Below are 13,549 nucleotides of genomic sequence, written 5' to 3'. Positions count from 1 at the left end.
TATGTTGAGGAGCAGGTGGCCATTTTGGACAGGCAGGTCCGAAAGTTGAGGTCGAAGAGCATTGGTCTAGTGAAGATTCAGTGGAGGGGTCAACCAGTCGAGGAGGTGACTTGGGAGACCGAGCATGATATGCGTAGCCGTTATCCTCATATTTTCACCACTTCAGGTATATATCTATACTCGTTCGAGGACGAACGTTTGTTTTAAGAGGGGGAGGATATAACGACCCGGTCGGTCATTTTGAGTATTTTAGCCTCGAACCCCCATTTATTGCCTCCTCTATGTCGTATTATGGTTATGTGATTTGTCGGGGGTGTTTGGTTTTGGTTTCGGGTGAGTTTCAGAGTGAAATGGGACACATATTCCCTAAGGTGGAGGCTTAAGTTTAAAGAGTTGAATGTAGTTTGACATTTGTATAGATGACTCCAGAATGGAGTTTTGACGGTTCCAATAGCTCCATATGGTGATTTTGGACTTTGGAGCGAGTCTGGATGTTGATTTGGAGGTTCGTAGGTCATTTCAGCTTGAATTTGCGAAAGTTAGAAAGTTGAAGGTTTATAAGGTTGAGAAGTTTGATCGGGAGTTGACTTTATTGATATCGAGGTCGGATTTCGATTTTGGAATAGGTTTGTCATGTCATTTATGACTTGTGTGCAAAATGTGAGGTCAATCGGAGTTGTTTTGGTATGATTCGACATTAGTTTTGAAAGTCAGATGTTCATACTTTCAATAGGCTTGAATTGGATTGTGATTCGTAGAATCAATGTTGTTTGATGTATTTTTGGCCTCGAGTATGTCCGTTATATGTTTTGGAACTTGTTGGTATATTGGCACGGGGTCTCGAGGGTCCCCGGATATGATTCGGATTGAATCCGGAATAATTTTTGACTTGATGCATTGCTGAACCTCTGTTGTGTCTGGTGCGATCGCACCTACATATTTTGGGACGCAGGTGCAGCACCACAGAAGCGGCCCTCAAGCCGCAGAAGCGAAATGTGGCCTGCCCAGTTGGGACCGCAGATGCAGTAAGTGTTCTACAGAAGCGGACTCGCTGGTGCGAGCGAAAAAGCGCAGAAGCGGAGCCCCTTCCGCAGGCGTGAGAGCGCACATGCGCGCATGTTCTATAGGAGCGGACGCGCACGTGCGCGACTTGGTCCACAAAAGCGGAATATCCTGAGATTAGTGGGAACCGCATAAGCGATGGATTTTCCACAGGTGCGACCCTATGCCAGCAGATGCGAAATCGTTGGGCAGAAATAGGGGTCTTCGTGGGTTTGATTTCATTCTTCATTTTTGGACCTAGAGAGCTTGGTTTGTGACGATTTTTAGAGGGATTTTCAAGAAAATCATTGGTGTAAGAGATTCTAACTCGGTTTTGGCTATATTACATGAATCCATTGTTATTTTGCATCATTTAATTAGTGATTTGAGTTGGAAATTTGGGAAAAATTGCGAAAACTTCTTCGACTAATTTTTGGGGATTTGGAAGGCGATTTGAAGTCGTATTTGAGTAATTCTTGTATGGTTGGACTCGTTATCGAATGGGAGTTTGAATTTTGAAATTTTGGTCAGGTTCCAAGATGCGAGCCCGGGTTTGACTTTTTGAGTTGACTTTTTATTTCTCTTTAAAGACCGTAACTTTATTGTTCAGAATAGTTTCCTATAGTTTATATTTATGGTATGAAGTTGTTTTGGCTATATTCAAGCCATTCGGAGTTGGATAATCGAGGGAAGGACTTACTAGTGGATTGAGTAGCGTATTTTGAGGTAAGTGACTTGCCTAACTTTGTGTGGGGGAATCACCCCTTAGGATTGGGGTTGTTTTGTGTTAATTGTAGTACGTGGAAGCCGTGTATGCAAGGTGACGAGTGTGTACACGGGCTAAATATGGTAATTGACCGGTGTTAGCTATGTAGATTCCTTTCACGCCTTTAATTGAGTTTCCATAACATGTTATATTCAACATCATTAGGCTATCTTCACATGTTCTACTTGTCTTATCTCTTACTTGTTAATTGTCTTTACGTATTTAGTTGAAGTTATTATTTCCTCTATTCCTTATTCATTATTTAACCATTGAGTTCCTTACTTGAAGCTGTTATTCTTGGAATATCTTGTTGTTAAAATTGGTATTGAGTTATAAAGGTCGTGATTCACTATAAGGCCTCGTAAATATTTCACCTAAAACTCGGGGCTTCGTAATGCCGCGGTAGACTTTTTGGGTTGAACAATGTGTTGGGGAGTTGAAGCAAATTTTTTTAAATATAGGGCATTTATGCGGTCCATTCTATGGTCGCAGAACTGGTCTGCGAACCGCATATCGACCGCAGACTGAAGCAGAAAATTGGGCAAAAATTTCGGACCATCATGCAGTCCATTATGCGGCCGCATAATTGTTTTGCGGGCCGCATAACCGATCGCAAGACCCAGCATGAAAATTTCCAGAGGGAAGTTCTCTGGTGTAATATGCGACCACAGAACAGGTCTGCGGATCGTAGACTGGTCGCAAAGTGGGGCAGATTTGCCCAGTTCCGGAGGTCCATTGTGTGGCCCAATTTGCGGACCGCAGAAGCATTAAGCGGTCGCATATGCGACCGCAGATCTGTGACGAAGCTTCATTTTTTTCTAATTTTTGAACCCGACTCCATTCTTATAAAACAGCCTTGGGGATCATTTTAAAAGGGAAATACATATATTTCTAGAGAGAGGGAGTGACATAGAGTGAGAGGGGAAGTTCCTAACCTCATCATCCATCAATTCTTGCTCAAATTTGAAGAATGTGCAAGAAGAATTCACTAGGTCTTCATCCTAGAGGTAAGGTTTTGTTCCATAGCCCTCAATTTCATGATATTAATTGAAAATAGGTAATAAGCCAAGCAATTCTTGGGTGTGGGAGTTGTTTATTTTACATACATGTACCATCAAGTGTAGTGGGAAGATTGTTGAGCTCTTTTGCGTGAACTTTGGGTAGTGGGGTGAAAGAATCCACCATAGGAGGACCTTGAAACCTTAATGCTCACCTAGTGTTTGATCAAATGCTCAAGTGAGCTGGAACTATGAACTCCTTTCTAATTTGTGTTCAATTTTGCTATATCTCTAAATAGATCGAAGTGGCTAAGATTTCCGGAACATTGTAGTAATTTAAAAGGCTCGAGGCAAGGTATGTTGGCTAAACTCTTCTCTTAGAATTGAACCCCACAATATCCTTGTAAGTCCCGTATTACTCATTATAAATTGATTATTTTGAATAAGCCTTGTGTCGAAAGATATATGCGTTCAATTGTATTCCCAATGTTCTTGTTATGTTGAATTACTACTTGAGAAGGTGATTAAGCATGGGCTGTGTGTTATTACGTTATGATTTAAAAACGTGATTTTTAATGAAAGTTATCATGTCAATTGTGTAAAAAGTCACATGTGCCTAAGACCCTAAATTTCTCAAATATGTGTTTAAAGTCTAAATTTGAAAGGCCTTGTTGTCGATTATCCATTATAATGTTTGAAACTGAAATAGTGAGCATGAATTATGAAGTACGGCCAACATGCCAAGGATGATATTGTGTTATGGCCAATGGTTCCAATAAAATGAATGACATATAAAAGAATATGAATGAGTGGTAAATACTTTTATTAATAAATACTTTGGGAGTATCGATTAGCCACCAAGGAAGGGTAGATCGAAATAACCTAATCTCGAAACTACACGTGCCGGTGTAGGAGTGATTGAGGGGTAAATCCTCGTGATATTGTGATGAAAATTATTTCATCTTTATGGGATGAGATTGATGTGTTGAACTGTTTCCCCTTAAATGGGATGAGATTATTGTTAGCAAGATGTGATGTGATATCAATCCACAAGGCATTGTGGTGAGACGGCTTAGCCGGTCGGGCTGAGATCGGATGTCGTGTCGCGCACATAGTTGTATTGTGAGTGTATATCTCAGGGTGAGACGGCTTAGCCGGTCGGGCTGAGATCGGACTCCGTGCTTAATAACGATGGTGTATCGGTGCTAAAGATCTCCCAACTTAAATTACTAAAATTTACTTGAAATTTACCTTTCCCCTAACTTGACACCTTGTTACTGTTTGAGTCTGTTATTGATTTCTTATTTTTTCTCTATTTAGTATTACGCATTCGATTGAGAGGGTGATTAGTTTTACATACTAGTACTATTCCATATGTACTAACGTCTCTTTTGCCGGGGGCACTGCATCTTTAATAGATGCAGGTGGTTCTATAGCAGGTGGTATTGATCAGTGATAGCAGCACACCTTCTCCTCATCTGACTTGGTGAGCCCCATTTCACTTCGGGATCATGTATTTCTATCTTTTGTACATAGCATTTTGAGGTATAGCCGGGGCCTTGTTGCAGGCACTGTCATAGCACTCTTTTATTCCTGTTAGAGGCTTCGTAGATATAGTGTGGTTTGTACCTATTTTTGGGAAAGTTAACTAAAAATGTTGTAATCGTATCATTTGTCCCACTTTAACTATGGTTGTACTATGTTCTGTTTCAAAAACTTGTTGATGACGTAACTAATAGAAATGAACTGGTGTTAACATGACCTCCTACGGTCTAATTAATGAAATGTATCTTTCAATTTATTCATGGGTGAGTTGGGTAGAAGGTATTGTAAAGTCTTTCTTGACCGGGGTATCTCAGTTAAGCGTTGGTCGTGCTCCCCGAGGTTGGGGCGTGAAAAACTTGGTATCAGAGCCTAAGGTTTTAAAGTGTCCTAGGATGTCTCGGAGCCGTGTATAGTAGAGTCCTTCTTATCGGTGTTGTCGACCACATCTATAATTAGGAGGCTACTTGGGCATTTAGGAATAATACCCTTCTTTGATGTTTTAGATCATGCGATAAAGATGATTGTATGATTGTTCCTCCTTTAACTCGTGCTTCGCTCTAACTTTCAGTATATGGCTCCTAGGAAGAAGGCCAGAACTGGCCAAGGAGCCAATGTTACCCCAGGAGTGGCAATTGATTCGATACTTGATGATGCGGGTGAACACCCGAGGGGTGAGGACATTCCCCCGACTCCTACACTGCCTGATTCCACTACACCTGATTAGACCGCACCAGTTCCTGCACCTACTAAGGGTGCAACTATCCCTCCAACTAATATTCCAGTTCCACCCTCAGCCCCAGCTTTCGGTTCCGATGTATATGATAGGGATCTTAGGGGAGCCATACAGATGTTGGCTCAGATAGTGGCTTCCCAGGCCCAGAGATCAAATGTGGCACCCAGCTCTTCTAGTCAGCCAGGCGATTCCACTAGTTCCAAGGTGAACAGATTTCTCCAGTTGGACCCTCCAGTGTTCATAGTTACTGATCCTGGGGAGGACCCCCAGGATTTTATTGATGAGATGCACAAGACCCTCCGAGTTATGCATGTGTCACGACCCAGAATTCCCATCGTTGGGACCGTGATGGCGCCTAACATTCCACTTGCTAGGTAAGTTGACGTTAGAGAATTATTAAGCTAATCCTTATTCAATTCAGTAAATAACAGCAAATAAGATAAAATGAAATACAGCGAGTGCGGTATAAAATAAAAACTTCATTAACTACTACCACCCGGATCTGGAGTCATAATTCGCGAACTTCTAGGATTTACTATAAGTAAAAGTCTGAAAGAAATACAACTGTTTGAATGAAAGAAATAGTAAAAAGAAACTGAAAAGATAGACGGGGACTTCAAGGTCTGCGAATGCCAACAGATCTACCTTGAGTCTCTGATGAACCAGTCCGAGCTGCTACTCCTCTCGATCAGCTGGAACCAATACCAAAATATGCACAGGAAGTGCAGAGTGCAGTATCAGTATAACCGACCCCATGTACTGGTAAGTGTCGAGCCTAACCTCGACGAAGTAGTGACGAGGCTATGACAAGACACCTACATAACAAACATGTGCAATTTAACAGTATATGTACAAATAATAGCTAAACATGTACTATTGGGAGGGGAACATGCTGAGGGGAATACGGGATAGAGAACTACTGTAGAATGGTAACTTGAACAACCAATATACTATGAACCAATAAGGACAAGTAAACACAGTAAAGGAAAAATGCACGATATTACCCTTCATGCTTTTACTCTCAACCTCACCATAAAATCAATAGAAACGGTACGGCATCACCCTTCGTGCATTAACTCTCATAACATGGCACGGCATCACCCTTCGTGCATTACACTCACAATATGGCACGGCATCACCCTTCGTGCATTAACACTCACAATATGGCACGGCATCACCCTTCGTGCATTGACACTCATAATATGGCACGGCATCACCCTTCGTGCATTAACACTCACAAGGATGGAATGAACGCAAGGCTGACCATACTCGCTGCCTTTCTACTCAAGGCGTCGGCCACCATATTGGCCTTCCCGGGGTGGTACAAAATAGTGATATCATAGTCTTTCAATAGCTCCAACCACCTCCTCTGCCTCAAATTGAGATCCTTTTTCTTGAACAAATACTGAAGGCTCCGATGATCCGTGAAGACCTCACATGACACATCGTAAAGATAGTGCCTCCAAAAAAAGCGACTGAATCAAACCAAAAATCGCACTTTGAAAATTTAGCATATAACTGGCTCGCTCTCAGAGTCTGAAATACAATCCTAAGATGTTGCTCATGCTCCTCTCGACTGCGGGAGTAGATCAAGATATTGTCAATAAACACGATCACAAAGGAGTCCAAATAAGGCTTGAACACTTAGTTCATCAAATCCATGAATGTTGTTGGGGCTACTGCTCGGAATCTGGGCTGAGCCCTACCCCTACCTCGGCATCTGGAACGGCCTCGGCCTCGACCTCTGCCCCTCGTAGGAGCTGCTACTGGAGGCTCTGGATGCTGCTCAATTGAAGAAGCAGTACGTGTTCTCGCCATCCGCGGAAGGACGAGAATAGAAAAGTTCAATCAGCAATGATAGAATAAAATCGCATGATAGAGAAGAATAGAAGTGAAGTGATTCCTAAACTTCATAGCCTCTGGAAGATAAGCACAGACGTCTCTGTACCGATCCTCCAGACTCTACTAAGCCTGCTCGTGAATTGTGAGACCTAGGAAACCTAGTGCTCTGATACCAACTTGTCATGACCCAAAATTCCCACCGTCGGAATCGTGATGGCGCCTAACATTCCACTTACCAGGCAAGCTGACGTTAGAGAATTATTAAGCCAATCCTTATTCAATTCAGTAAATGACAACAAATAAGCTAAAATTAAATACATCGAGTGCGGAATAATATAAAAACTTTATTAACTACTACCACCCGGATCTAGAGTCACAATTCGCAAACTTCTAGGATTTACTATAAGTAAAAGTCTGAAAGAAATACAACTGTTTGAATGAAAGAAATAGTAAAAAGAAACTGAAAATATAGACAGGGACTTCAAGGTCTGCGAACGCCAACAGATCTACCTTGAGTCTCCGATGAACCAGTCCGAGCTGCTACGCCTCTCGATCAGCTGGGACCAATACGAAAATATGCACAGGAAGTGCACAGTGCAGTATTAGTACAACCGACCCCATGTACTGGTAAGTGTCGAGCCTAACCTCGACGAGGTAGTGACGAGGCTACGACAAGACACCTACATAACAAATCTGTGCAGTTTAACAGTATATGTACAAATAACAGCTAAACATGTACCATTGGGAGGGGGAACATGCTAAGGGGAATACGGAATAGAGAACTACAGCAGAATGGTAACTTGAACAACCAATATACTATGAACCAATAAGGACAAGTAAACACAATAAAGGAAAAATGCACGGCATCACCCTTCGTGCATTAACTCTCATAACATGGCACGGCATCACCCTTCGTGCATTAAACTCACAATATGGCACGGCATCACCCTTCGTGCATTAACACTCACAATATGTCACGGCATCACACTTCGTGCATTAACACTCACAATATGGCATGGCATCACCCTTCGTGCATTAACACTCACAATATGGCATGGCATCACCCTTCGTGCATTATTACTCACAATATGGCACGGCATCACCCTTCGTGCATTAACACTCACAATATGGCACGGCATCACCCTTCGTGCATTAACACTCCCCTTACTATAATGCAATGAACAAATATCAACAGGGAGATAGAATAACAAGTACAAGCCTTACTTCAATATTTGGTTCCACAATATCAACCTCAACTTCGGAATCAATACTCAATTATCACCAGAAGATCCATAAACATGATAAGAACGATCAATTTAACAATACTAGTCTAAACATGGATAACATGAACAAAGGAAGCTATAATTGCAAGAAACCAAGGCCCGCCCGCATGCTTTAACCGACTATAACGCATAAGTACTCGTCACCTCACATATACGTTGTTCCCCAACATTTAAACATGTAGCAAATAGACAAAAAAAGTCTTATTCCCTCAAGTCAAGGTTAACCACGACACTTACCTCGCTCCAAAGGCCACTCAATTCTCAATTACCGCTTTTCCTCTGGAATCCACCTCCAAACCACTCGTATTTATCCACAAATGACTCAATAATATCAAATATTGCTAAAGAAATCAATTACAATGCATAAATTTAGATTTCATAAACTTTCCCCCAAAAAGTCAAAAATCGACCCTGGGCCTGCTTGGTCAAAACTCGAGATTCGGAACAAAATCCATTCACCCGTTCAGCCCCGAGCCCGATTATATAATTAGCTTCGGAATCCGACCCCAAATTGAGTTCTAAATCCCCAATTTGCAAAAAAAAAACCAATTCTTCCTAAATCTCTAGTTTTCTACCATGAAAGAATAAAGATTAGGGCTAGGAATTTAATGGGTGATAATAGAAATGGAAGGAAATGAGTTAAAGAGTATAAACCTATGAATTGATGTTGAGTTTTCTCTTCAAAATCGCACCTAGGCCGAGCTCTAATGGAGAGTTTATGAAAAATGGGTAAAATCCCGTTTTGGTTCTGTTTTAAGGTCTGGGCGTCAGGCCTTCTTCGCGTTCGCAAAGGGCCTGCTGCGTTCGCGATGAGCAGCAGCCCGAGTGGCTTTCGCGTTCGCGAGTCCTCCTTCTCGTTCGCGAAGGCTGCTCCCCCCTGGCCTTCGCATTCGCGAGCCCATGCTCGCGTTCGTGTAGAAGAATGACTGCCCCCTCCCCCAGGTCCCTAAAGCTTCGTGTTCGCGAGAAGCTGGTCGCGTTCGCGAAGGGTAAGGATCCCATTGCCTCGGTTCGCGACCCAGCTACCGCGCTCGTGATTAAGAAAAATCACCCTGCCCTAGTTTACTCTTCGCGTTCGCGAGAGTACCTTCGCGAATGCGAAGAAGAACACACCAGATAATAGCTGAAGCCAAAAACCAGATTTTTTCTAAGTTTCAAAATACCTGTAGCCTATCTGAAACTCACCCGAGCCCTCGGGGCTCCAAATCCAACATGCACACAAGTCCAAAAACCCCATACGAACTCGCTCGCGCGAACAAAACACCAAAATAATGCCTAAATCTACGAATCGGACACCAAATCAAATGAAATTTTCAAGAAAACTTTAAAACTTCTAATTTCGCAACCGATCGTCTGAATCACGTCAAATCAACTCCGTTACTCACCAAATTCGACAGACAAGTCATAAATATTATAGTGGACCTATATCGGGCTCCCGAACAAAAATACGGACCCGGTATTAACAAGACCAAACATCAGTCAATTCTTAAAATCATCAAGCTTTTAGACTTTTAATTTTTAACAAAACTTCATAACTCGAGTTAGGGACCTCCGAATTTTATTCTGGGGATATGCTCAGGTCCCAAATTACGATACGGACCCACCGGGACCATCAAAATATGGATTCGGGTCTATTTGCTCAAAACATTGACCGAAGTCAATGTAAATGAATTTTTAAGGCAAAATTCTTATTTTTATAAGTTTTTAACATAAAAGCTTTCCGGGAAGACGTCCGGACTGCGCACACAAATCGAGGAGGGTAAAAATGAGATTTTTAAGGGTTCAAAGCGCATAATCAGGTTTTAAAATATAAGATGACCTATCGGGTTATCACAGCATGCTACTGAGACAGAGGGAGCAAAATTGGCCTCCTACCACCTGAAAGGGGTGGCATATTCTTTGTTTGAAATGTGGGAGGACTCCCGTGAGGAGGGAAGCCCTCCGGCGAGGTGGAGTGAGTTTGCCGATGCTTTCATTGACAATTTCTTGCTTGCCGAGACTAAGGCAGCCCATGCCTTCGAGTTTGAGAACCTAAAACAAGGTAGCATGAGTGTGTGGGAGTATCATATGAGGTTCGCGCGCCTGTCCAAATATGCCATCTACATGTTGCCTACTATGGAGGATAGAGTGCGTCAGTTTGTACATGGCCTTAGCCCCTTAGTTATTAATGAGTCCGCTACAGCTGCCTTGAATTCTGATATGAACTATGGTAAGATGGTGGCATTTGCTCAAGCCACATAGACCCTCAAACTGAAGAATAGAATGGAGCGAGAAAGTAGCAACAAGGCCCGGTCAGCGGGCAACTTCAGTGGTACTTCTGGAGGTGGTGGTGGTAGGACAGCTTCCAGGGGAGGGTCATAAGGACCATCCCAGTATTTTTCTCAGTCTTCAGTCAGTGCACCACCATCGGTGTCCAGTTATCAGTACTGTAACCGTTTCAGGCCCAGCCGGGGCAACAGTGGATCCTACCAACAGGGTCGGTCTGGAGGAGATTTCAGCATCAGCGGAGGCCCCCATGTCCTAGGTGCGGGAAGATACACTTTGGGACCTGCAACATGGATCAGCCCATATGCTACGGGTGTCGAATGAGGGGTCACATTCAAAGGTATTGTCGTTCGTCTCACCAGAGCATGGGCAGGGGTACAGTACAGCCATCCAGTTCTACAGCTACTACATCTATAGCACCTCCTCCAGCTCGAGGCACCCCAGCACCCGCAGGACGTGGTGCAGCTAGGGGTGGCGCATAGGGTTCGGGAGGACCCAGTCGTTTCTATGCTATGAGGGGTCACCAGAGTTCAGAGGCTTCTCCAGATATTGTCACGGGTATATTGGCTATCCAATCTCATGATGTGTATGCTCTTATTGATCCCGGTTCCACTTTGTCCTATGTTACTCCCTATGTTGCTATGGGATTTGGGATAGAAACGGAACAGCTCCATGAGTCATTCTCTGTAGCTACTCCAGTTGGTGAGTCTATTGTGGCCGCGTGAGTTTATAGGTATTGTGTTGTCACGGTGCGTGGTCGGGACAACATGGCCGATCTCATTGAATTGGGGATTGTTGATTTTGATGTAATAATGGGGATGGATTGGCTTTATTCATGTTTCGCTAAGCTTGACTGTCGAACCAGAACCGTTAGGTTTGAATTTCTAACTGAGTTAGTGATTGAATAGAAGGGGGATAGTGTGGTGCCGAAGGGTAGGTTTATTTCTTAAATTAAGGTCAAAAGATGATTAATAAGGGGTATATATACCATTTGGTCCAGGTTACAGACACCGATACTGAGGCACCTACACTTGAGTCAGTGCCTGTTGTGAATGAATTTATGGAGGTCTTTCCGAATGAGCTCCCTGGGATCCCGTCAGACAGGGAGATTGATTTTTGTATTGATGTGATGCCAAGCACGCAACCTATATCTATTCCACCCTAAAGAATGGCACCAACATAATTGAAGGAGCTAAAGGAATAATTGAGAGATTTGTTAGAGAAGGACTTCATCCGTCTGAGTGTGTCGCCTTGGAGCGCACCAGTTCTATTTGTAAGAAATAAGGATGGGTCCCTAAGAATGTGTATTGACTATCGACAGTTCAATAAGGTTACAATAAAAAATAAGTACCCACTGCCGAGGATAGATGACTTATTTGATCAATTGCAGGGTGTTAAGTACTTCTCCAAGATTGATTTAAGGTCCGGATATCACCAGTTGAAGATCAGGGAGCAGTATATTCCGAGAACACCTCTCAGGACCCTGTATGGGCACTTTGAATTTCTGGTAATGTCTTTTGGGCTAACAAATGCCCCCGCAACTTTCATGGATCTTATGAATCGTGTCTTCAAACATTTTCTCGACTCCTTTGTAATAGTGTTTATTGACAATATCCTTGTATATTCGCGAAGTCGAGAGGACCATGTCGGTCATCTCAGGGCAATTCTACATACCCTATATCCGCACAAGTTGTATGTGAAGTTTTCAAAATGTGGATTTTGGCTTGAATCTGTCACATTCTTGGGTCATATTGTCTCTAGAGAAGGAATTGAGGTTAACCCCTAGAAATTTCCAGCCGTGAAGAATTGGCCTAGACCTACTACCCTAAATAGAGATTCGCAGTTTCTTGGGCTTAGGTGGATATTACAGGAAGTTTGTGGAGGGGTTCTCTACTCTTGCCTCTCCGTTGACTAAATTGACGCAGAAGGCGGTTAAGTTTCAATGGTCAGATGCTTATGAAAGGAGGTTCCAAGAGTTTAAATCAAGATAAACTACGGCACCGGTGTTGACTCTACGAGAGGGTACAAATGGGTTTGTGGTATATTTCGATGCTTTGAGGATTGTACTCGGGTGTGTATTAATGCAACATGGCAAGGTGATAGCTTATGCTTCTAGGAAACTCAAGAAGCATGAAAAAAACTATCCAACACATGACTTAGAGCTTGCGGTGGTGGTATTTGCATTGAAGATTTGGCATCATTATCTGTGTGGGGTCCATGTAGATATATTCACGGAATATAAGAGCCTACAATACATTTTCAAATAGAAGGAATTGAATCTGAGGTAGAGGAGATGGCTTGAGTTACTCAAGGATTACGACATCGATATCCTATATCATCCGGGGAAGGCTAATGTTGTGGCGGATGCTCTTAGCCAGAAATCTACGGGTAGTTTGGCTCACTTGGAGGCATATCAAAGGTCGTTGGCTAAGGAGGTTCATCAGTTGGCTAGTTTGGGAGTTCGTCTTGCGGACTCTAGTGAAGGAGGGGTGATTGTGCAAAATAGGGTTGAATCATCACTTGTGGTAGAAGTCAAGTAGAAGCAATTCAACGATCCATTGTTGGCACAATTGAAGGAGGGGAGTCATAAATATAAGACCATGGCCTTTTCTCTTGGCGTAGACGATGGTACCCTAAGGTACCAAGGGCGACTATGTGTTCCAAATATGGATGGTATCCGGGAAAGAATCATGACCGAGGCTCACACTTCTAGGTATTCCGTGCACCCGGGCTCTACAAATATGTATCATGATCTTAGGGAAGTCTATTGGAGGAACGATATAAAGAGTAATGTAGCGGACATTGTGCTAAGATGTCCAAATTGTCAGTAAGTGAAGGCCGAACACCAAAGGCCCGGTGGGTTGGCACAGAACATAGAGATTATGATGTGGAAATGGGAGATGATCAACATGGACTTTGTGGTAGGGCTATCTCGCACTCCTCGCAAGTTCGACTCGATTTGCTTAATTGTGGATCGACTCACGAAATCAGCACACTTCTTACCTGTTAAGGCTACTGCCACAGTAGAATAGTATGCTCTATTGTATATCAAGGAAATAGTCAGGTTGCATGGCAC

This window comes from Nicotiana tomentosiformis, chromosome 7 (assembly GCF_000390325.3).
Source record: "Nicotiana tomentosiformis chromosome 7, ASM39032v3, whole genome shotgun sequence".
NCBI classification, from domain to species: Eukaryota; Viridiplantae; Streptophyta; class Magnoliopsida; order Solanales; family Solanaceae; genus Nicotiana; species Nicotiana tomentosiformis.
Note: the sequence above shows the minus strand (reverse complement) of the source record.